Raw genomic sequence first — 23658 nt, 5'->3', positions numbered from 1 at the left:
GAGGCTGTGCGTCACTTTTACGCCGCCGGTGCGTCACTTTTTGTGACGCATAAGGGGCGTAAAAAATGCGCCACTTGTGCCAGGTATAATGTATGCAAGGGGGCGTATTGACGTTAGGAAGGGTCGTAGAAGTGACGCAGTGAAATCTATGAGATTTCACTGCGTCACTTTTAGGACGCCGTTGCGTCAAAATCTTGCGCCTGCCTCACAGCAGGCGTAAGACTGACGCAGGCACTTTCACATGGGGCTTGCCCCATGTGAAAGGACGCGTTGCTGGAGTTGCGTCACTTTTGTGACACACTCTAGCAATGCGTCACCTTTGCGCTTACAGATGCGTCAGAAATACTGACATATCTGTAACTCCTTGCGACATGATGCGTCATACATTAAATATGACGCATCAGGAATGTCGCAAGGAGTGCGCACTGAGAAGTGACAAATCGCTGCTTTCACGCAGCGTTGCATCATTTCACATAAATGAGGCCCTCTGCTTTTAAATATATGCATAAGGAAACACAAAGCATCTTTTAAGGGTATATCACAATTACTTGATAAGTAGCCACTTATTTATTTATGTGTTTGTTTAATCATTTATTCATGCATGGGTTTTTGTAACGTGCTCTAACACTCATGCACGGGGCCTCCTGGAGCTAAAACTAAGGGTACAGAAAGCAGCAAGTCAAAACACAAAAAAATAATTCTGTCCCCAGAGAACCAACAAATAAAATACTTCTCGACTATGCTCTTCCCCAGATCAAACAATGGCAACATTTTTCAAAAATATACAATACACATGGTGCTTGCCACACGGTGCATGGATATTCAGGTAGTGCTCTTTAACACTGCAGCTTGTGCTGCAGCCCTGTTCCTGGGCCGCAGCACAAGCTGCAGTGTTAAAGGGCACTTTCTGACCGCTAGCACGGCGGTCCCATCATAATTCGGCAGTTGGACCACCGACTGCTTGTCGAGCGGTCTCCTGACCACCGCAATAGTGGTCAGCGGTCCGACCGCCAACATCGAAATTAGCCCCTTTGATGCATATTGCTACAAAAATCAAAGTGCAAAGTGCTAAAAAGCCGATTTTATTTACTCATAAGCCAAAGTCTCTCTCACGTCGATGGGCTTCGAAATGTCTGACTATGGAACCAGTAGCCTCTGACCACAGTATCAAGTTATTGATCCACAGAAAGGTTTGCATCTAAGCGATCATCCAGAATCTTAACAGTTTCCACTGATACCAACAGAGACCCCATGATAAAAGACTACGGGGCATATTAGCAAGAACCTCGTTAAAATTATTGCCGTTTTAATGGCAGGAAACTGCAGCTAAAACGGCGAGAATGGGCTTGCTAATATGCGTTATAGAATTCCAATTGAAGCCCAGGTTAGATGTCCTGCACATCTAACCTGGGCTTCTATTGGAATTCTATAACGCATATTAGCAAGCCCATTATCGCCGTTTTAGCTGCAGTTTCCTGCCGCTAAAACTTCGATAATTTTAACGAGGTTCTTGCTAATATGCCCCCACGTCTCCTTGGTTGAGATTTATCAGTACAAAGCACAGGTAAAACCTTGACTCTGGACTATGTTTCATTTTGTAATTCACAATTTATTAAGATAACGCACATTTACATTTTCCATGTACCTCTACCCTTCCTTTAACGAGGCTACAAATTATAGGAACAAAAAAACTACAAAAAAAATTTAAAAATGGTAATCACACAATATACGGCAATCATTACTTGCATATCATACAATCATGCGGTACAAAAGGGGGTGGTGATGGACGGAGCATCTGAATCAATCAAACACTCACACCCAGTCAACAGATCTAGGTTTAATCCATATCATACAATCATGCCATCCAACTTTTATACTGATTTCTACTCTCTGCACTCCTGCAGACTATATACTGACCTGTGGATCTCGATTACAGGATCTGGTACAATACTAAAGCAATTCTAATATCGACTACATGATGTTAAATTAAAACAGGCTCTAACATCAAATCAAATGGGATTTATAGAATGCTACTTAACACCTGTAAGGGTCGCCAGGCGCAGGGGGGGAAATGTTGTGCTGCTCCAATCCATTTGTTGAAGAGCCAGGTTTTTAATCTCTTTCTGAACTCCAGTAGTGTTTGTGCTGATCGAAGAGGTAGAGGGAGTTGTTACAGAGATTGGCGGCAAGATGAGAGATGGATCGGCCGCCACTTCTGCCTCTGATGATTCGGAGGGAGAAGGATGGGAAGTTGTCCTGTGGGCTGGTGGAAGTTCACTCTCTGGTTGAGGTAGGCTGGGCCCTCATTGTGGAGAGCGTTGTAAGTGTGGGTGAGGAGTTTGAAATGGCAGCGTTTGCAATGCTGTGAGGTAGGGGGTTATGTCGGTCCATCTTCGGAGGTCGAGGACGAGCCTGGCGGCTGCTTTCTGTGTTGTCTGGAGCCTGTTTTGGAGTTGGGTGCTCTAAATCCAGTACAGTTCGTACACATGTGTGGAAAGTGCTCTAGATATGATGTGATGGACACTGCACTATAGATATAGATCAAAGAAGATTTAAAAGTCTTCGCGCACACCACTGACTCCACCGCCAGTGGTGGTCTTCAGCTTGTGCTACGAGTGGTTGAATCAATCCACTTGGAGGCACTGGCGTAACGAAAAGTGAGGGGGCCTCCCTGCACGGTACTTAGAGGGGCCCCCTGGGGCTCAATCAGGAGCAATTCGGCCAGAGTGCAGTGCCGAGGGGGCCCCTTTGAGCTAGAGGCCCCCCTGCTCCGCAGGGGCTGCGGGGGCCTGTGTTACGCCCTGGTGGCACCGTGGCTTATGTCATGTTGGTGGAAACACCTTCATCACGGCCAACGGTTCACCACAATATGTACAGAGTGGGATCCTCCGCCGTGTTTGACAGACTTACAGCTCTTAAAGGCTGCCCTGCAAAATGTAACACTTTCCAGTAAACCTAAATGTCGACAAACACACTCCAGCATGTTACATTGACACCCCTTTGGTGAAGAAACCTCTTTCGTAGTGGTGGCAGAGGCGTAGCTATCAATAGTGCAGAAGGTGCAGTGGCACCAGCGCCCAAGGGTGTGGAGAGCCCACTTTGCCCTAATTGGGGCCTGATTGCAATTTGTATGGTCCTAGGCTAACAGTAAAATCACATCCGAATTTACCGTTAACGTGTGGTACAACCCCACTAATATCATACAAACATGAGCAAAACGCCTGGACTGGGAAATTAACTTGTCTGACCAATTTGTCCAGTCATAAAAGCAGACAGCTTTCACAATTCCATGAGGTTTTAACGCCTACATTTACCAACCACTGTGCGCAGGTATGTAGGAGCGGACAGTGGGTGGTGTGAGAAGAGAGGTAAGACCATAGAAGAGTAGGAGAGAGAAGGGGAAGGAAGTTCTGATATGGGGGAGCATTGTACGCTCCATTGGTGAGCAAAATGGGAAAACTCATGTTTTTTTCCAGCTGGAAATACCAGCAGGAGAAATCAAGTATGATTCTCCCACACCTGGAAAAACAGATGTGTTAAAACCTCCCACTCTGAATCAGGCAGAACAAAATCCAGTGTATCAACTTCATTCCAGATGACTCAGAATCACATCAGGACAAGGAGGGACCCCCATGTCCTCGCTTGTATTAACCACTTCGATGCTGATGACGAGCTCAGCTCGTCATCAGGCTTACCTGCCGTGTGCTGATGACGAGCTGAGCTCGTCATGTAACGCTGTAGTTTAAAAAATGCAGCACACAGCGGGAAAAGCCGCCGCAGCGATGCGGTTAAGGTCCATGGCTTCGAGGCTCCACCCTTCCATGCTTATGACGAGCTCAGCTCGTCATGAGGCACAATGGAGCTGTGCTCATGACAAGCTGAGCTCGTCACAACTGCTGCGGCCCTCCCACGTGTGGCTAATTCCCCGCCTGTGCGGGCGTTCTATTGGAGTGGGCGGAGCCATGATGAGTCCAGCTCGTCATGACCACAGCTCCACTGTGCAGCATGATGAGCTGGACTCGTCATGAGTAACGCGGCGCAGCGCGCAGCTCCTCCCTCCCCCCCGCAACGTGGGGGAATTAGCCCAGCGTGGAAGGGGTTGAATGTGATAGAATTTGCCGCACCTGGGTGGTGGACAGATGGTTGAAAATACACAGGCAAAACAGCTTGCAGAGTTCATAATTCATATGTGGGAAGCTGCAGATTTGAAAGAGAAAGGCTCTTTGTATGATTCCCTGCAGTCAAACCCTTCTCCAGGACAGCTTTCCTGGCAGTGACATGCCCTGGCATAGCCCTGGGCTGTTATCTGGCGAGGGGTGCCCTCTCAGGAGACTTCAGATAGAAGGGGCCAAGACCCACCTCGTAATCCCCACCACTGCTTTCCATCCAGAGCCTCTGGACGCCCCCTCGTGACAGCCCAGCACCCTAATCTAATCTGTTTTTAAGGAGCTCCAGCAAAGAACACGTCATATTTGTCAAAATCACTATAAGTGTATCTAATTACTTTCACCTTTTAGGGGGAGGAGAAGGTAATTCTTGTCAACACTGGTATCAATAACAAGTCATTAATAGCAAACTGGATATTTTGTTCTTTTTTTATTTCTTTTCTAACTTTTACAAACAAATGACAAAGTTAAGCAGTATCAGTAATACCAATCATATGCTAATGTAAATTCTTTACCTTACCACCCGTTTGCTACTTTTTACCTTGAAGTACATGTGTCATTAGATACCGTAGACAAGCTGACTGTTGCTGGAAGCAGTTGCTGGAAATGTAATGCCATTTGATTACGTAGATGCAGAGCACACGAACAGAAAAGCTGCTTGGCGCTTTAGAAAACACATAACCGGGAAAAGAAATGTGAAACAAAAAGAGAAAATTGATCTTTCTCTTTCAACTTCTTCCAGGTTTTCAGCTGACACCTAAAGCGAAGTAAGTTTATTTCAGCACAGAGAGCCAAAGGAAGGAAGTGCCACAGTTTGGCAGCAGAGCTCTGAAATCTTAATCTCCATAAAGGCAGTGGCGGCTGGTGAATTTTCTAAGAGGTGAGACGAAAATATGCATCATGAATTGCACTGAGCAAGGAAACAACATGAGCCAGTCTATCTCTCTACTTTGATATTAGAGATGCTACAGGAATTTATCTGCACAGTAGAACCAGTGGGAAAATGTTCTACACGCCAGTGGCGGCTCTTCTGCTATGGCAGAGGAGAGTTGCCCCTCCCCCCTGCCAGCAGCCAGAAAATGAAAACAAAACAATAGTAAACCCTTTTTTATTATTGTGTTAATTTTTCTCTCGAAGCTGAGGCTTGGGGGCGGGGCCAGGGGGATGACAGGCACTAGCGGGGGTGTGTTGCACTGTTCTCAGTGCGCATGACAGTTTGGCCAGCCATCTCAGGACGGTCAAACCGCCATGCACACTGAAGCTCTCTCCAACCTGAGCTGCGTTGCTGGGTTGGAGAGAGCAGGCTCCCAGTCTAACTAGGAGCGCAAATCGAGGGAGCTCCGGCCAATCCAGATGCTTCTTTCAAGCTGCTGAAAGCAGCATCAGGATTTGCCGCGGTGGACTATGGATGCCTGTGACTGCAGTGGAGAGGAGCATGATGCAGCAATGTGGCAGGTAAGTGGGTTTTTTTGTTTTATTTTTGTCTCGTCACCCATCCGTCTGTCCCCTTCCCATCCCCCTCCATTCTCACCCACTCTATCAAGACACCGGTCGCTACTGCTACACAACTAACTTTAAATTCGTTTAAACTGCACCTAATTTCTATCTCCCACAGATGCTTTCCCTTTCTAGAGCTATGTTGCCTACGAGGCTTCGTTCAGACTATAGAAACCGTGTACATAAATACAGTTTACCTTCCAGTCGACTGGCTAAAAGCTCAGAGAAGCCAACACTGGTTTCTGTGACAGGTTGAGAGCAGGGACGCCAGTCTCTGGAGCCTGAGTATGGGAGGGACGAGAAAACACAACTTTTTTTGTTCTAATATCTTTATTAACACCTTGCCTGGTCAAACGTTCAGCTCCAGTGCTGAACGTTCGAAAAACGGGTGGGGCACCGTCGGCCAACGGAGGTTCGCAGCATTTCCAAGGTAGTGCACGTGACGACTGTTGGCCGACGGCAGCAGCCAAGGGGTTAATTTGAGAGAAGAAATATAAACAATTAAAATGCCATAATAAGCAATACAACCAAAAAGAGAGTTACACAATAAATAAATAGATAAATAAGCATTCATCAGTATAGATATAATCAATGTCATATATATCACCGACATATCAATTAATATGGTGGAAAAAGCCATAAAGAAGCAATACGAGAGAATCAGTTGTACCACTTGTATAAATCAATCAGCAAGATAAAGAGAGAAAGAAAGACAAAAAGAATAGAGAGAAGAAAGAGAAAACACAACTTGACAGAATGTTTCTTATCTGATCTGGTAGACAAAGCAACCAGCTTTGGCACAGGGAGACTGTTCAGCATGGTTTGTTAAGAGACATGCCACATGAGTCACTGTGTACGGAGCCATTAAGTGCACCAAGAACACAGGAGAGCAAGTGCAACGCCTGCTGCACCACAGGAAGGAGAATATGTAAAGTTATCACCAGGAAAAGAAAAACAGAATTGTAATAGTAAATAAAGCCAGTATTATAGAGCACCACAACGGGAGGGCGTTCAGTCGCAAATACAACAGGAGTAATCAAATTAACAGACAATTTACAAGAGCTTCATCTGCAGATAATTGCACTTCTATATAGCGTAAACTTGAGCAAATATATTGAAGCGCTTTAGATGAGCACCAGTTACATTACACAGAGTTTCAGACACTGGTAGATTAAGTGATTTGCCCAGAATCACCGGCCATTGAGGCTACGCCCAGACTAGAACCTCGTTCCCCGGTTCCACAGTCGGCATCTCTGGCCATAAGGCCACATTCTCTACCTCTATGAAATAAACATAAGCCTTTATTACTTTATTGCCGACTGCATTAAAATATGTAATCCTTTCCCTTAAAGCTTTAGAACTCCTAACTCAGGCATTGGCCACAAGAGATGTGTTGTAACATGTATTGTTGCTTTGCATTCTTTCCTTTAGCTACCTTTTCCCTGTTGCTCAGCCAGTATGAATGTGATGTGTGTGGAATGTTAGAGTGCCTGATGAGGTAGTGGAATGCCGGAGTGCCTGGTGGAGTGGAGAGAGCAACAGTTGGAGTGTGTGGGATCCTGGTGGGGTAGAAATACTGAACGTACTATCCTACTTACCATCCTGTAACTAAGCTTAATAAACCACTTAGCAACAATCTACTTCATGGCTACCTTATGGACTATTTTTTGGACTGCAACAAGATTTAATTTAAGTCACTAAGCAGTATGTCTTTAATTAAACATTGAAAACGGACTGATGAAATTAAATTAAATACCAGCATTTGTACGTCGGGAAGACTAAGCGAGCTATTGCCCAGAGTCACATGGTGCTGGGCTAATCTGCCGCCGGCACCAGGGATCGAATTGTGAACCCCGTGGTCCAGAATCAGGCACCGTGGCCGCTGCGCCACACCTCCTCCACTGCAACAGTTAGCTTTCACAAGGACGTGAGGGGTGACGGCATCACTCAGGGCTTCCATATTCTGCGCCCTCTGAGACCGAAATTCCCGTGGTGCCAGTCTTCACACTGCAGCAGTCCCTCTGCTATGATAACTAAGGGCTATGAAAAGGTAAGCCCAGACATGAGCTGTGGTCTGCCTTTCAGCACTTCTAGGAACAGTACAATGCATTTTAAATGTATGCAAATTAGAAGGGCAGGGCACCAAAGCCCTAGAGCAGAAGCCGCTACTACATAAAGGGCGGTTCTGATCCTCGAAGGGCAAGAAGTGGAAGATTTGATGATCTGCCGGCACACGTGTACTGGCCAGTTTATTTATATACAGTTTTATATAGATCTGATGGGTATCAGGGCACTGTATTCAGGAATTCTGACAATTCATAAGCGCTTTCAATGAAGCACGATCCATTAATTTGAGGCAGATTATGTATAAATTCCCAAAAAGGTGCTTTAAATACCTCTGCCTCTGTTGCACAGCAAGTGGATGGACCAAGATGGTCGCCCCCACCCTTGTGATATTTGAAGCAACATTAGCCCCTCTTTTTTCCATTCATTGTCTAGTATTTCTATTAAGTTTATGAGAGAATTATGGATGCTTCTTTGTTCGTCAGGGGCTAAAAAGGCAATTGCTGGTGTGAAATATAGATAGTGACAAAGGCCTTTGTGGTACTGGACTGAGTCATCTACTAAAATATCATTTTAGTTGTTCTATAGTAGATTTGTAGCATCATGAAGTAGCTGAGATAAGAGAGCTATCCTTTTTACTTCCTTCCTTCAGGGCCGCTACCATTCAGCCCAAAGTCTAGTATGCAGTTTTAAGAATCGTGTAGGGTAGCGGTCTAGTTGTTGAAGAATTGCCTAACTAGACATGGCAGGCTTCAGGGTATTCGCTAGGTCCACCTACAGATCTATCCAAGATTATCAGGGGAGCCCCCAGAAAAGAGCACCCCAGTGGCCACTGCTCCCTTTCCATTCGTAACTCTCTAAGACGACAACATAAGTCAGGAGCACTTATGAATCAAGGGGAAATATCTCTTGTCCCCCTGATGGAAAAATGTAAGGCCCAATCTGAAAAAAGTCTGAAGCACACCCTCTAGTTTGCCTTAATTTAGTGTTCGTCCGTTTTAGTCAATTTTAGCGTGCATGCACTCTGTCTGTGCCCCGTTCCTTTCCCACCATTGGGAATACTATCAGTGCCCCGGCCTGATCCTCCATTACCAAGGCACGCCCCTCAAGCCCACTGTAAAGCAGAGCTTCTAGATACACCCACTTACTGTTGGGTACTGCGGAATCCTAACTCTAGGAATAAAATTTGAATCTAAAAAAAAGTTAGAATCTAAATGTAACCAACGTAACTTTAATATGGACAACCTGTGAAATGCATCTTGGGCTCAATGTACGAATGCAAAGAATTGCGATTCCTGAGTTTCAAATCTCTGCAAATCACATTTAGGAAATTGCAACTCCTTATGAATGTACAATTTGAGGCCACAAAATTGCAAGTCTCTAATAAGTCACAACCCACTTTTGGTACTCACAATCAGTGATTTCCAAAATTGCGACTGGAGTCGCCAATTACGAATGAGACCTCAAATGGGTAAAAAAAATCTGCCTGGACATGGGTAATCACCTCTGAACCGAGAAGTGCCTCCCAGTTGCTGCCTGGAGACCAGCCTGAGTAGATGTGGAGTGGAGGTGGAGTGCAGCTGCCATTTCAAGCACAGCTATGAAAACCCCATAGAAGGCCTATCTACACCAATGGCCAGCCAAAGTGGAGAATAGGATGCAGGAGACAGAAAACAAAAAAATGAAACTCTCAGAAAAGGAGTTGGAGGTACTGACTCAGAAGGGCTGTCAGAACCTTGGGGTACTGTTTGGAAGGGCATCCATGACAGACCCAGCCTCCGAAAAGAAAAAGATTTATCAGGAAATGCAACAAAAAAGTTATGTCACTGGAGTCACCCACCGCTCCATTGATGAGATCCACAAGAGGTGGAATGACCTCAAGTAGCGTACTACAGAAAAGGTGGCAACACATCTCTCGAAATCCCAGGCAACAGGAGGTGGCACCAGGGCCGGACTGGCCGTAGCGGGCACCGGGCAATCCCCCGGTGCGCCGCACGGGTGGGTGCCGGTTTTGGACCCCTGGGGGCCGTTTTTGTTACAGGGCTGTTTTTGCAGCATAGCCGCAAAAGTGGCCATGTAACTAAATCAGCGGAAAACGGGCCCTGACAAAGAGCTCGGCGGCACCCCCTACCCCAGTGGGGAGAGTGGGTGAGGCGGGCGAGCACTTTACCAGGGCCGGTTTTGGCTACCAGTCCGGCCCTGGGTGGCACCCCAACTGTACCCCCACACACTGCACTGGAGACCATGGTTAAGACACCCTGAAACCTGAGGCCGTTGCATCAATTGGGAACATTGACACCCCAGCACCTAGAACATCACAAGGTAAGTGTGAATTCTTTACGATTGTCACATCTCAGGCCTTACATCTATGTCCAAGTCCACACTGAACTGTAGCATACATTAGATGATAGTTCCTCATGTTAGTCAAAAAAGTACTTTTACGGTCCATGGGACATGTAGTCAAAACGTCAGCACAGAAATAGGGTGACCAGGCGCCCCGGATTTGCCAGGAGGGTCTCGGTGTTTCACCAGCTGTCCCGGCAGATTTCAAGAAATTTTGCTCATGTCCTGGTTTTTAGAGAAGATTGATGTTTTTTATGTTTTACAAAGCAGGGATTGTTAACAGTTGTTTCAAATTAATTAACAGGCAAGCTACTGAGTTTAAAATTGCATTTTATGTATGTTCTTACAGCCTATTCTGTAATTCTCTGTTGAGGAGCGCTGTCATTCTTTGCGCTCGCTTGATAAAATTGTAGTCCTTCTATTTTTGTGAAATGTTTTTGGCTTAAACGTTCTGGTCACCCTACACAGAAGTCACATGTATACATTTATTTGGGTACTGCTATCAAAACATACACATTGATATCTCATCGTATTAGTGAGTAAACAGAATTTCATTATTTCCCTCAGATCTCCCTGAGGTATGTTGTGATGACACCAATGTGGAGAGAGTAGAGCACGCAAACAAGGCAGCTGAGTGACCCATCTCCGTTGCTAGTCTCCCAAGCACAACACCAGCCCAATGTAGCACTGCCTCGTTGACACAACAGGCAGCATTAATGGAGGACGATGAAGTCACTCTGCAAACCAGTACCAATCAGCACCCATGTGTTAGGCGTGGGCGCAGCGGGTGCCATGAGGCATATCATGTTCTTGAAGCCAATACAGAGGTGTTTGGAAGCATGAAGCCTCCATGATCCAAATTCAGCATCTGCAACACAAGTAGATGAAACTCACGAACAGGAATATACAGAACATACAGGAATGCATTTGATGTGGATTTGAGAACATTGGGACACAATTGGCAACCATGAACACCACTGTGGTCAACCTCACCACCGGGATTAAGGAATTATGCCAGCACATGGGGGATCACTGTGCCTATCAAAGGAGTTGAGATCGTAGCACTGAGGCTAAATGAACGGGCCAACCTGTTCCATTAGTCATTTGACCAACACCACTTCCACCCTATCAAGAAAAACAGATACCCTGTAGGTGGAAGTGGGACACTTTCGTGGTGACGTCGCCAGGGCACTAGGGAAGATCACGTCTGCAGTTGAAGTATTACAAAATGCACAGATAGCAGATAGTATTGGAGATGTCTCTCAGGATCATGAAGACATCTCAAGTGTTAGCAGCATCTCTGCCAGTGGTGCACATACTCTGTGACACAGCCGTACTCCTGCTGGAGAGCAAGAAGGGACAAGCCCTGTTGGGCGTAGCCGCAGAGAGCAGTGAGGGACACATCATATTGTTAGGTCATATTGACCTGGTTGTAGTTATTTTGGTGATGTGACCAACATTTGTTTGTACTTTACTGGCCACTTGCTTATCATACAATTTAAAAATGAAACAATAGATAGAAGTTTGACATTAAAAGTTGCTTAGTTTTCTGCATCAACCCTTCTTTCATCATTTCAGTGAGTGTAGTGCCACACAGAACTAATCTTGAGAAGTAATTTGTTCAAATGTGATCCTATCGGTGTCTCCCCTCATTCTGAAGTAGTTCAGCATCCTCATCTTCAGAATCAGTGCCTCCAAAGTGATGGGTAGTCTGCACCTGGTTGCTATGTTGTGCAACATGCACATGTTGCCACAATGGTGCTGTAACAGGAGCATACTGTTGTGCACCTCCACTCTTGTGAATGTGCTGAAATCTTGATTTCAGCATGCCAAATGTTCAGTTAATCACCACTCTGGTGCATCAATACGTAATGTTGTAACGCCTTTTGTTTTGATTTGCTGGGGCTAGATATGGGGTTAGTATCCAAGGCCTTAACGCATATGCACTGTCACCTGGAACAAAGAAAATACGAGTGAGCATGGCAGAACCTGAGATTTGATGGTCACATTCATATGTGTTAATAATACAGCATTACATTACCTAATAAATAGCCATCCTCAAAACCCCTCTTTCCAGGCGTTGGTGTATTCCACTGTGCATGAAGATGTATGAGTCATGGGTGCTCCCTAGGTATTTTGCCACTATATCTGTAATTACATTACGTGTATCACATACATTTTGGATGTTGAAGGATGGTGTATGTTTCTTATTAAAAACAAGTATTCTATAGGGGCTGGAGGACAAACAGGAACATGTGTTCTATCCGCACACCCTAAGACATGGAGGAATTTGGCCAGCCTTTAAAAGTTTAATTTTGTGCTTTGAATTTCCTCTGCATTCCTGAGTAATTATATGTACCTGTTGACATTTAGGAGCATGGTATCTAGGAACTTCCACAAAAAATGTACCAGCGCGCTTGGTGATACCCCACAAGCAACAGAAATCATGTTGTGGGAGCTGCCTGAGGCCAAAAGGCCTAAGACCAAAAGGTGCAGTGAACACAACACCTGCTCATGAGTGGGGATGCATGTATTTATTTCAAGATGCGATTTCAGCAATTCAATCAAATCTACTATTACTGCACTACTTATCCTGTATTTTTCCTCTGTCTTTTGGAAAATGGTGAGCCTAGTTTGGTTCTAAAGATTCTCTCCTGTCTCCTCCTCCTCTGCTGAGCAGCCAGTAGTTGCATCCTCCTCGCAATCTCATAGAATGCAGCCATTGTGGAAATCCCTGATGCGTTCTTGTCAGCTTTACAGTTTGCACAAATTTACCACCTGAAACTAATCAGTGCAAAATTTCATGTGCAAACAGGCGTTTTTGTGACTAGTCACTAATTGCGATGGCCTCGAATATAAGGTTTGTGAGTCACAAATACCGATTGCGTATTTGCGACTCGCAAATCTCGGTTGCGAATAATAGTTATTCACAAATCAGTCGCATCGCTATTTTTGGTTAGCAAATGAGGATGGAAGGGCTACAACTCATCCAATATAAAAAGGCTCTGTGCCAGATACATTCTACTCATCCTATCTGGGGATGTATATCCTCACCTGTATCCTGCAGCTACTGCGTCTGCACAGGTGTTTCCAGTGCCTGATTCCACTGTCTTGATGGTCCCTCCAGCACCAGGGAATATTACTTCAAGAGTAACCTTCTATTTCGATCCATTAGTTTGAATCAACTGAGCCTCCCACTTTTCCCAAAGGCAATTGAAATGTGTTGGTTACAAAGCTTCTTGCTCCTCCCATCCTTTTAAGCTTAAAGGAATAATTTTCTTTATAAATAGAAAAGTCAAATATAAATAAAATACAAGATAAAAACCGTTTATGCAAAATTGTTAATTCACTAGATAAGCAATATAAGACGGAAATAAAGGTAAGAAAGAAAAACAAAAATTACAACTGTATATATATATCTATAATAAACATGACCACTGTACACTGATTATTCTACAGAAGAGAGAAATCAAAAATCAAAAAGTGACTAAGCATTATAATAAATAGACTACAAAACTTATTACTTCTTCAATTCGGGGACTATAAAAAAAACCTGGTTTATTTGCAGACCTATCTAAAAAATTAGCTATGGGTAACCATAGAGAATTTTGCTTGATAGCAAGAGAAATTGGAGAAATAAAAGCCTTGCCAATGTGTGAATATAACAGATACCGTACCACCAGGCTTGGTAAAACACCTTAGTACAATCCTTCCAAACCCTGGTAATCTGTTGAAATGCAACTTGCTCCTCTCATCTTGGTCTTAAGAACTGCAACAGCCTCAATCTTAGTGTTAGGTCCATCATGTTTTCGGTGTGTCATGACCACATGGACCAAGTGTTTCAGATTACTTTGAGTACTTAGAAATCAGGTTCCTGTGTTCCACAGATTACTTTTTAGCCCCTTCGTAAAGCCATAGTACACCCCATGCCCGGAATTGCTACAATCCCTAATTCTTCACCCTGAAGAGATTGTTCCTACAACTGTCTCAAATCTGGATCATCATGTTGTTGTTACCTTATCAGAGACAATTTGTCCTGTGATGGCCAGGTTCCATTTTTGGCCACCCATGTAGTCCCTATGGGGTCAAAGCAGTCGCTTGTGGGAGACATATGTCCACTCTCCACCTCTCTTCAATTCAATCCCAGGAAGGCCCCTACTGCTGCTTCCCTTTTCACTTCATCAGGCACCTCATTCTCATGGATCTAGTGCCCCATCTTACGATTTACCTTGACTCCCACTTCCTGTTGTCCCTGTAACAGCCGCTGGACCTTGATTCATATGGTGTTGAGCTTCATCTCACAGCTGGCTGTACCTTGGAATCCAGTCTTTGCCGTGTGGCTCAGGTAGAGGCCAGTGTCTATCCAATAGGTTAAAACCAACATTAAACTAGTTGTGGTCCAACTTTCTAATGCCTATTTCAGGGCCACTGCAACCAAAACCAACTCAGCATATTGTGTCAACTGTAGGGTGGTATGCATTAAAATCTTTTTTCATCATATATCTTTATACTTATCATTACGTTCATTACATCAATCACCACGATGAAATGTGTTATCTAAAAAAAAGATAAAACCCTTAGCAGAACCACAACTAGTCAGTACTCTGACCCTTGATTTCAAAACTAACCCATTCAGTGAGCGGAATCTGACCATTCAGTAGGGTAACTCACCCTACACTGGCTCGTAGGGGTGTAGAGCCTTCCGTGGATTCAGATCCTGGAGTGTTTACCCTGACTTAGGAAAAACTAGAAAATAGCAGATTTCTCCCAGACTGTTTGAAGTAAGACAAAATGAAGGAATGTAACAACGCTAGGAAGTTCAGCACTCAAGGAAAAAAATATTTTGTCTTTTGGGTGTTTCCCACCTTCTGTGAAGAGGCCATTTTGGACGTTTTCTTGTTAATTGGCACCACCTGACAGGGGAACATTGAAGCCTCAAAAACACTTGAGGAAGCGTAGAGGTAATGATAGAATCACCCTCCAGGACGTTGTATGCAAACAATAGGATTCTATCAATGTGATTTGGTGAATAATTTTTAATAGTTTTCTGGATGAAGTGAAGACCTAATGTCTATAAAGTGAAAAAAAAGTGCCTCCCTGCGAGTGGCAGAAGGAGAGCACAATATGTTTTTAAAATACCCCTCACACACTATGAATCCCATAGTGTCATTGTCCCATCATTGGGGTCTTCCCGTCCCTCTACGGGGCGGGGCGTGCTACAACCTATGGGCTACGTGGGAGCACTTAATTTTTTGACGATAGGCTATGTGATTTGTGAGGACTGTGGTAAGTGATGGGAAGTGTAGGGACCTATATAAGTGAATGGTGGTGTATACAAATGTTAAAAATTCCCTGGCTAGTCGAAAAAATTAATTTTAATGGCTTCGCTGGCTGGGAACGTTAAAAGGGGGGTTAGTAAGTAGAACGATCTGTGTGGTCTACTATGTCGACATGACATCTTTCGTAGGCAGTCCCCTCATGCCTACTCATCAGGACCTCTAATGGCCCCTACCAACAAAAAATCAATAAGCTAAATGTAGTATGCCTATAGTCCTAATACCAGGCAGCAAAAATCGGCTGTCTGGTTTTGGCTTTTGGGCTTGAGTTGACCCGTATGAAGCGTTTATTGAAAAAATGACCTAATCTGGTCTCTGTTGAAAGAAAAAGGAAAAAGAAAAAAACACAATCACTGTAAAATCTTTTCAAATGATTGATTGCGTGATTCACAGTGTGGCTTGGTATCCAAGCATTAATCAAACAAATACACCTCCTACTCGTTTGGTGCTCAATGTTAACTCAGTCAACTCTCATTCATGTTCCCTGATCAAAGGTTGGAATTACCTTATACAAATAAAACACAGACCGGAGTACACACTTCTACACACTACACACATTCGCATTCCGAATGAACCGCTTGGTGTGGGTTCGAGGGATCTAAACATCGGATCTGAACATCTGAGGTGTTCAACCCCTCATTAAAGGTTCTAGGGGAACCATATCAGGTTTAATAAGCAAAAACGGGTAAAAAGGTGCTTTAAGGGCCCATTATTTTACACCTGCATGTTATTGGCTATATAAAAATCAAGGAAAAACGCAGGCTTCATCCATATTCATGTAACAGTTCGAATACATACATTTGAATATTAAATAGCGTGCTTCATGAGCTTGCGTCGCAGGGATTATTTGCGGTTTACTGTAGAGAGAAATATTTATTTATTTATTTAGAAGCTTGTTAAGCGCGCAGCTACCCCCAATGGAGGTGTCCCGGCGCTGAAGACATACAACAGCCAGAGAAGTTCAGTGACGTCCAGGGAGATAGAGGGTGGGTTAGATCAGAGAGAAGAGCCAGGTCTTAAGTTTCCTTCGAAACAGAGACTCTGATGTCAAAAATCTGAGTTCCGATGGAAGAAGATTCCAGAGTCTGGAGGTGGCCACTGCAAAGGCCCTCCCTCCCGTACGCGCCAGACGAAATCGGGGGAAAGCATTAAGCGAAGATGGTTAGATCTGAGATTCCGCGTTGCTTGTGAGATCTTCAGTCTGTGCCTCAAGTAAGCAGGGCCTCGTCCATTAAGAGCTTTAAAAGCAAGGGTCAGGGCTTTGAACTGAATGCGTAGTCTCACTGGGAGCCAGTGCAATTTGGCCAAGTGAGGTGAAATGGAGTGGCGGTATGGGATGTTGCAAATCAGCCTGGCCGCTGAATTCTGTACCGTCTGCAAACGATTAATGAGGTACGCCGGGGCTCCAACGTACAGACTGTTTGCGTAGTCCAAATGGGACGTTATTAGGGCTTGGACTACTGTCCTCCGAGAATCAAATGGTAGGAAAGGGATAATTTTTTTGATCATACGAAGCTTTCCAAAACAGGACGCCGAAACTTTATTAATTTGAGTTTTGCAAGAGAGGGCTGTATCAAATTGGAAGCCCAAATTTCGGGCGGCTTGGACGGGAGCCGGGGGAGGATTGAGTTCAGCCGGCCACCAGAGGTTAGCGGAGACAGGGGATTTCTGATGAAAAAATAAGACTTCCGTCTTATCCGTGTTCAATTTTAAATTATTTGAGGACATCTAAGAGGCGATATTCACCAGACAGTGGCGAAAATTTGACAGAGAGCTTTCAGAGTGGTCTTTAAAAGAAAACACAAGCTGAGTATCGTCAGCATAAAAGATCATGAAAATAAAATATATGAGAAAAACAGTCACTCGTGGTGCCAGAAACGAGTGCTGTAAGTCCCTCAAAAGCGGACTGTTGAATTGCAATAGACCAAATCTTTACAGACCCTTGGTCGGGGTCTCACTTACGTGACCGCTGCTAGCGTTCTGTTTCAATCCATACCCTGCCGCAGCTCCGTCGGTTTACAGGAGAGTGGACTGGTGCCGCCTACTTATGCCATGAAAAGGAAAGCCGTGTCATCCTCGGAGGAAAGAAAAGCTATAATGCTAACAAAAATGGCCACGCCCATGGGACGTTGCCGTGAAGGACAGTCTGTTTACTATTTTTACTACCGCAACAGCGAAATACATAACTGCTGGTGGCTAGGATGCTAAAAATCTGCTCTTTTTCTCGGTGGGGTCCAGGTATTATAAAGAGAAAAAGAGGACAAAGAAATGTGAGGAAAACATAATGATAATATTCATAATAGCAATGTCCAACATTCAAGCTCTTTTGGGGATTTTGTGGGAATCAAAGGCTCAGTTCGCAAAGTTCCCACGCTCTTAAAAAAGTTAATGGTTCATCAAAAATAGCCTACTGTATGCAAGTTGGCACATAAACTTCCGTGTCACGGAGTCATTTAATTAGTCACGTTAGTCCATATTGGACTGCAGCAGTTTAGTATAATGTATCTGGAACAATTCATCCCACAAGGTTAACATATCTCTTAAAATTACCATTTTCAGGGTATTATGTTCTTATTGTTCGCACCGGATAATGGTGATAGATCTATAAGGGTCCCTTTCAAAGTTGTCCCCAAGGAATGTCATCATTCAGGCCAGTGTTATTAGTATCCAAGCGGAATACCCATCTCTGTTCTTTTTCTAGGAGCATCTGTTCCCTTGCCACTTGCTCTATGATTGTCCATGAAATGTCTTCTGGTTTGTGGCCCATTTCCAAAAAATGGGCAGTTAGTTTTGTGCTTGCTCGCTGGCATTTGATGGTGCTCTTGTGCTCTCCTATCCTGATTTTTATCGCCCTGCTGGTCATTCCTACATACTCAAGGCGACATGGGCATGTAATGAAGTACACGACGTTGCTGCTATTACATGTGGTGAAACACCTCTGTTCCCAGGTAGCACCGTTCTTGAAGGTCAGTTTCTTACTCTTTTCTGTTAGGCTGCACACCTTGCAATTGCAGCAAGGGTGGTGGCCTTTTACAAAATCTGTGTCTTGCCCGTGGTTCGTGCTTATACTCTTTGGTCTGGTATGTACAAGCATGTCACGAATGCTCCTCCCCCTCCTGTGAGCGAACATGGGTTTAGGTAACTCTAGTCCCCCACTGTTTAGAATCTTCCAATGTTTATTTACAATCCTGGAGACTTGGTTAGAGCCTGAGTTAAAGGTTGTGACGCATATCGGTCTTTGTTCTTCTTCTTTAGGAGTCTTTTCCTCCAAAAGGCTCTCCCTACAATTGTTGCATGCTCTCTTACATGCCTGATTAATTATTCTCTCTGGATATTGACGGACCTCCAGTTTCCTCTTTAGATCTTTTGATTGAAGCTTGAAACTCTCAATTTCAGTGGAATTCCGTCTGAGGCAGAGGAATTGTCCGTAGGGCAAGTTGTTTCGGAGATGTTTAGGATGAAAGCTTTGGTACATTAGCAAGCAATTTCTAGATGTGCTCTTAAAGTGAGTAGTGGTCATCAATCTTCCATCTTTAGGGAAAATGTATAGGTCCAGGAATACGAGGCTTGTTCTGGAAACTGTACTGGTGAATTTGAGGAAATCATCCTGGAAATTTAGCCATGTCAAAAATTGCTGTGATGTTTGTTCATCACCATCCCAGATGATGAGGATATCGTCTATGTACCTCTTCCAAGTTCTTATGTTTTTTCTGAACGGATTGTTTGGGTGTAGTATTATTTTGGTTTCCAAATTGTGCACGTAGAGACCAGCTATGCTGGGAGCAAATGTGCTCCCCATGCTGGTCCCGTGTTTTTGTAGGTAGAGTGTTCCATCGTACTCAAAAAAGTTCTCCTTTAAGGCAAGGGAGCAACATTGCATGATGACGTTTCTTGGCGTCTGGTATTCCCAATCGTCTGCAAACAAAACATCCTCGATGATATCGAGGGTTTCGTTGTGCGGGAGGCTGGTGTACAGACTCTCCACGTCACAGCTGATCAATAGTTGGGACTCCGGATCAAAGGGGAGATCTTCCAGTAAATTCAGTACATCCTTAGTGTCCCTAAGGTATGTAGATGTTCGTTGTACCATTGGTCGTAAGAAGGCGTCAGCAAATTTTGACACCGGTTCCAACACTTACCCAATGCCTGACACAATGGGTCGTCCAGGAGGATTATTCAAACGCTTGTGTATCTTAGGTAGCGAGTATAGATACGGGGTTCTTGGGTTCTTCTGACATAAGAAATCCCCTTCCTTCTTGGTTATCCAATTGTGGGCTAATGCCTCTTCCACCATTGTGTTGATCTTCACCTGGATTTTCTCAGTTGGATCTGTCCTTAGTATTTGGTAGTTTCGATGATCCTGTAGTAGTCTCATGCATTCATTGTTGTACTGTTCTTTGCTTTGTATAACCGTTGCTCCGCCATTGTCAGCTGGCTTTATCACTAGATTAGAGTTGTTGCTTAGTTCACGAAGGGCTTCACGTTCCTCCTTCGTGATGTTCTGGAACACTCTCCTGTCTCTGGGATCCAGATCTTTAAGATCTTTCATGACCGCCTTTTCAAATGTTAATAGTTCTACAGGTAGGCTATTGTCCATTGGTGTGAAATTAGACTTTGGCTTAAGTCCCGTGTCACCCAGTTGTGTCTCTTTTTCTTTGTCTTTAAAGAAAACTTGTATTTTCAATCGTCTCATGAATTCCTGAACTTCCTTGCAGAGGAGGAATTTTTCCATATTGGCTGTGGGCACATATCCCAAGCCTTTTTCCAATACCCCTGTCTGTGCTTCAGTTAGGGTGGAATCCGTCAGATTGACAATCAGGCTCACTTCCTGGTCTTTTGCGCCCCCGTCATGCTCCTTGTTGCCACTCTTAGCAGTTCCTCTTCTTTCGTGGTCCAATGTACGGTTGTACCCCTCCGATTGCGTCCTCGATTCCCACCTTGGCACACCCCTAAAAAAGGGTTCTGGTTGTAGTAGCTATAATCTTGTTGGGGGTATGCCCATGATGTGTAAGGTCCTTGCGGGTTTTGGAATGGCGGGGGCCATATTGCTGGTGAGGATACATCATTGGTGGAGGGTGGTTATTCCATCCTATCGCCCCTTGGTAGTTCGGTCGCCGATGGTTCTGGCGATTGCCCTGATATCCTCGTCCTTTTCCCCGGCACGAATTGGAGCCAGTAGAACCACTGTCTGATGAGTCGTCGTCGGTGGTATTGCCTTTCGCTGACCTGTAGTCATCTTTAATGTATGGATAGATCTTCTCTTGAGTCCATCTCCCAGTGTCTTTTTTGAATTTTTCATATTTGCTCAATTTCAATGATGTCTCAAAATCGTTCAAAGTTTTGTTCAGCTCCTCCAGGTGTTTCTTGAGAGCGGCCGGAGACTCGTAGCTCTTTAGTCGAACCTCAATGGCTTGGATCTCCACTTTGAGTTCGGATGCTAGTCTGCTGGCGGTCTTTATTATCAGCACAATCCAGTCTTGAGTGCATCGCCATGATATCTGGGACCAGTCGATTTTGAAGGTTTTATCTTCCAGGAAAATATAAGGTTCGTTGTGAACCACCAGGCCTGGTGGTGCAGTATTCACTCTAAGGTACTCAGACATCAGTAAGCCATGGAGGGCAGTTTTTATCTGCGTTCGTCTAAGTTCCTCTAGTTCATCCCAATCGCTGTTGCTTATGCTTGGTGTCGAGGAATTTAGGACTTCAAAAGTGCCTAGTGATGCCATGAGATTGGAAATTTCCTCCTCGGTGAAGGCTAGTCCCAAGTTAGCCATTATCGCAGTTAGTCTTTTTTGTAATGTTGAACCTCTTTTTATGTCAGAATGCTTAGGTGAAGTGTGGAGGTATGATACCTATCCGTAGAGAAATTTGTTTATGACTTCCGCAGCTGCACGCTGCCTTGTAAATCCACAAAAACACTTGAGGAAGCGTAGAGGTAATGATAGAATCACCCTCCAGGACGTTGTATGCAAACAATAGGATTCTATCAATGTGATTTGGTGAATAATTTTTAACAGTTTTCTGGATCAAGTGAAGACCTAATGTCTATAAAGTGAAGAAAAAAAAAGTGCTTCTCTGCGAGTGGCAGAAGGAGAGCACAATGTGTTTTTAAAATACCCCTCACACACTATGAATCCCATAGTCTCATTCTCCCATCATTGGGGTCTTCCCGTCCCTCTACGGGGCAAGGCGTGCTACAACCTATGGGCTACGTGGAAGCACTTAATTTTTTGACGATAGGCTATGTGATTTGTGAGGACTGTGGTAAGTGATGGGAAGTGTAGGGACCTATATAAGTGAATGGTGGTGTATACAAATGTTAAAAATTCCCTGGCTAATCGAAAAAATTAATCCAAGAGGCATTCTACCTCTCATGTACCCAGCACTTTTGCACACTTCACACAGCAGGAGACTTAAAGGGTCAATTATGAGATAATATAGATTTAGCAGGGAGAGACAGCAGGCAATCGCCCAACTTGGGCACATTTAAGAAAGCCCACACACCCCTCTTAGGAACAGTTGCCACCAACCATTACAATGTCAAAGGGAAGGACATTTGGAAGGGCCACTGTCACTCAGCATAGTCTGGCACTCTGTTGATGAGCAACATGAAAACCACTGGTGAGCACTTTTTATGGAATTAGTGACCATGGTCTCTTGCACAAGAACACATATTCATCAGTCAGAATGATAAAATGAGGAGCAGGTTTTCATCAGGACACACCAACAGGAACTTTTGACTCTATGCCACTGAAGACGTGACTGTCCGAAGAAACCCATACAAATTAACATGTGGATCAGAATAAGAGATATATAGCTTCTATAAAATGTACAAGATAGAGGTATCCAATGTTGGACCGCAGGAGGTGGCTCCATTATATATTTTGAGGAGAACTATCCGTTTACATGTAATGGCAAAAATATGGGAATTGTGAAGATAGCCAGTTATCATTCTGAAAATATGGCTCTGTTTCTGCCATCATAGACCAGCGTGGGACGCCCCTGGTATCGGAGCACCGTAGCCTATAGTTAGAGCTTCTTTACTTATAGGGCCCTATTACCTCTCCCCCATAAGATTCAGACCACTATGCAAACCTGTTTACTCAGGAGTGGAATTGGGAGTTGTGTGATGTTTATCACATGTATCAGATGCAATAAAGTTTGCACTCCCATTAGGTTTTGGTAGGTTCAAATTTGCTGGAATTTTATAGAGAAAAAAAACACTAACTAGGCAGAAGTGCGTATTGCGGTGAGGTAACAGGCGTTATTATTTGCAGAATAGATGTTGTTTCTCAAACCCGAACAATTCCTAACCTCAAGGTGTGGGATTTTTGTTGGTGCGATAAACACCGACTACCCTGGCACGCGTAATCACTACCACAGTGGTCGTTTTCTGGAAATTTTAGATTTTTCCTATAGTCTTTGCCTGCTCTTGGGAGATCACACAATGCCATTAGGAGGAGGTGGTATCTGCAGGGGACTGGCATGCAACCCAAAATGGTTGATCAACTCCTTGTACAATCAGCTCCCCTGGCAGGACAGCCAGTCCCAAACTCCTCCGCACCGCCAGACAACGCCCCATTATGTCACTCACCAACTGGCTCCAGCTCTAAATGTCAGAAACCCCAGCTTTGACACACAGCATGGGCATGGGAGAAAGGCCTGCTCGAACAAGTAAACAGCCCTGCAGGGTCCCCCGTGAAGTCCGCAGGCTCATTCGCCCGCCAAATGCACTACAACGCCATCCATCTTGCTGTGGAATTTGCCAGAACAAACCCTAGGCTGGGCCAAGTTATTAACCGTCATTAAAATAAATGAGGGACCAAGCCGGAGAACAATGGGGCAGTGGCAGGCAGCTGGAACGCAACGCAGCCCTAATCAGAGGTAAACAAGATGCAAGTTCTGCGGTTACAGGGCGGAAGGAGGGTGGGTGGAGGAGGGGCGGTGTAACACCACCCGGCTAGAGGCCTCTCATCTGAATCCAGAAACAACTTCCTAGTTTGCAGAATTCCAATCCCTGCGCAAACAAGACCCGTACAGGAACCAGAGTTCCGCTGACGCAGTAAACATTGCACCTCCACAATTTTCCATCCACGGGTCAAATGTGTCGAATTTTATCAGAGGAAAATGACTGGTTAAAGAGAAAAACATAGGGTGCCTCATTTATGAGAAATGACGCATCGCTGCGTGAAAGCAGCGATGCGTCACTTCTCAGTGCACACTCCTTGCGACATGATTGATGCGTCATATTT

Source organism: Lissotriton vulgaris, chromosome 10 (assembly GCF_964263255.1).
Source record: "Lissotriton vulgaris chromosome 10, aLisVul1.2, whole genome shotgun sequence".
In the NCBI taxonomy this organism is placed as follows: Eukaryota; Metazoa; Chordata; class Amphibia; order Caudata; family Salamandridae; genus Lissotriton; species Lissotriton vulgaris.
The sequence above is the reverse complement of the archived record's forward strand: the minus strand, read 5'-3'. Positions refer to the sequence as shown.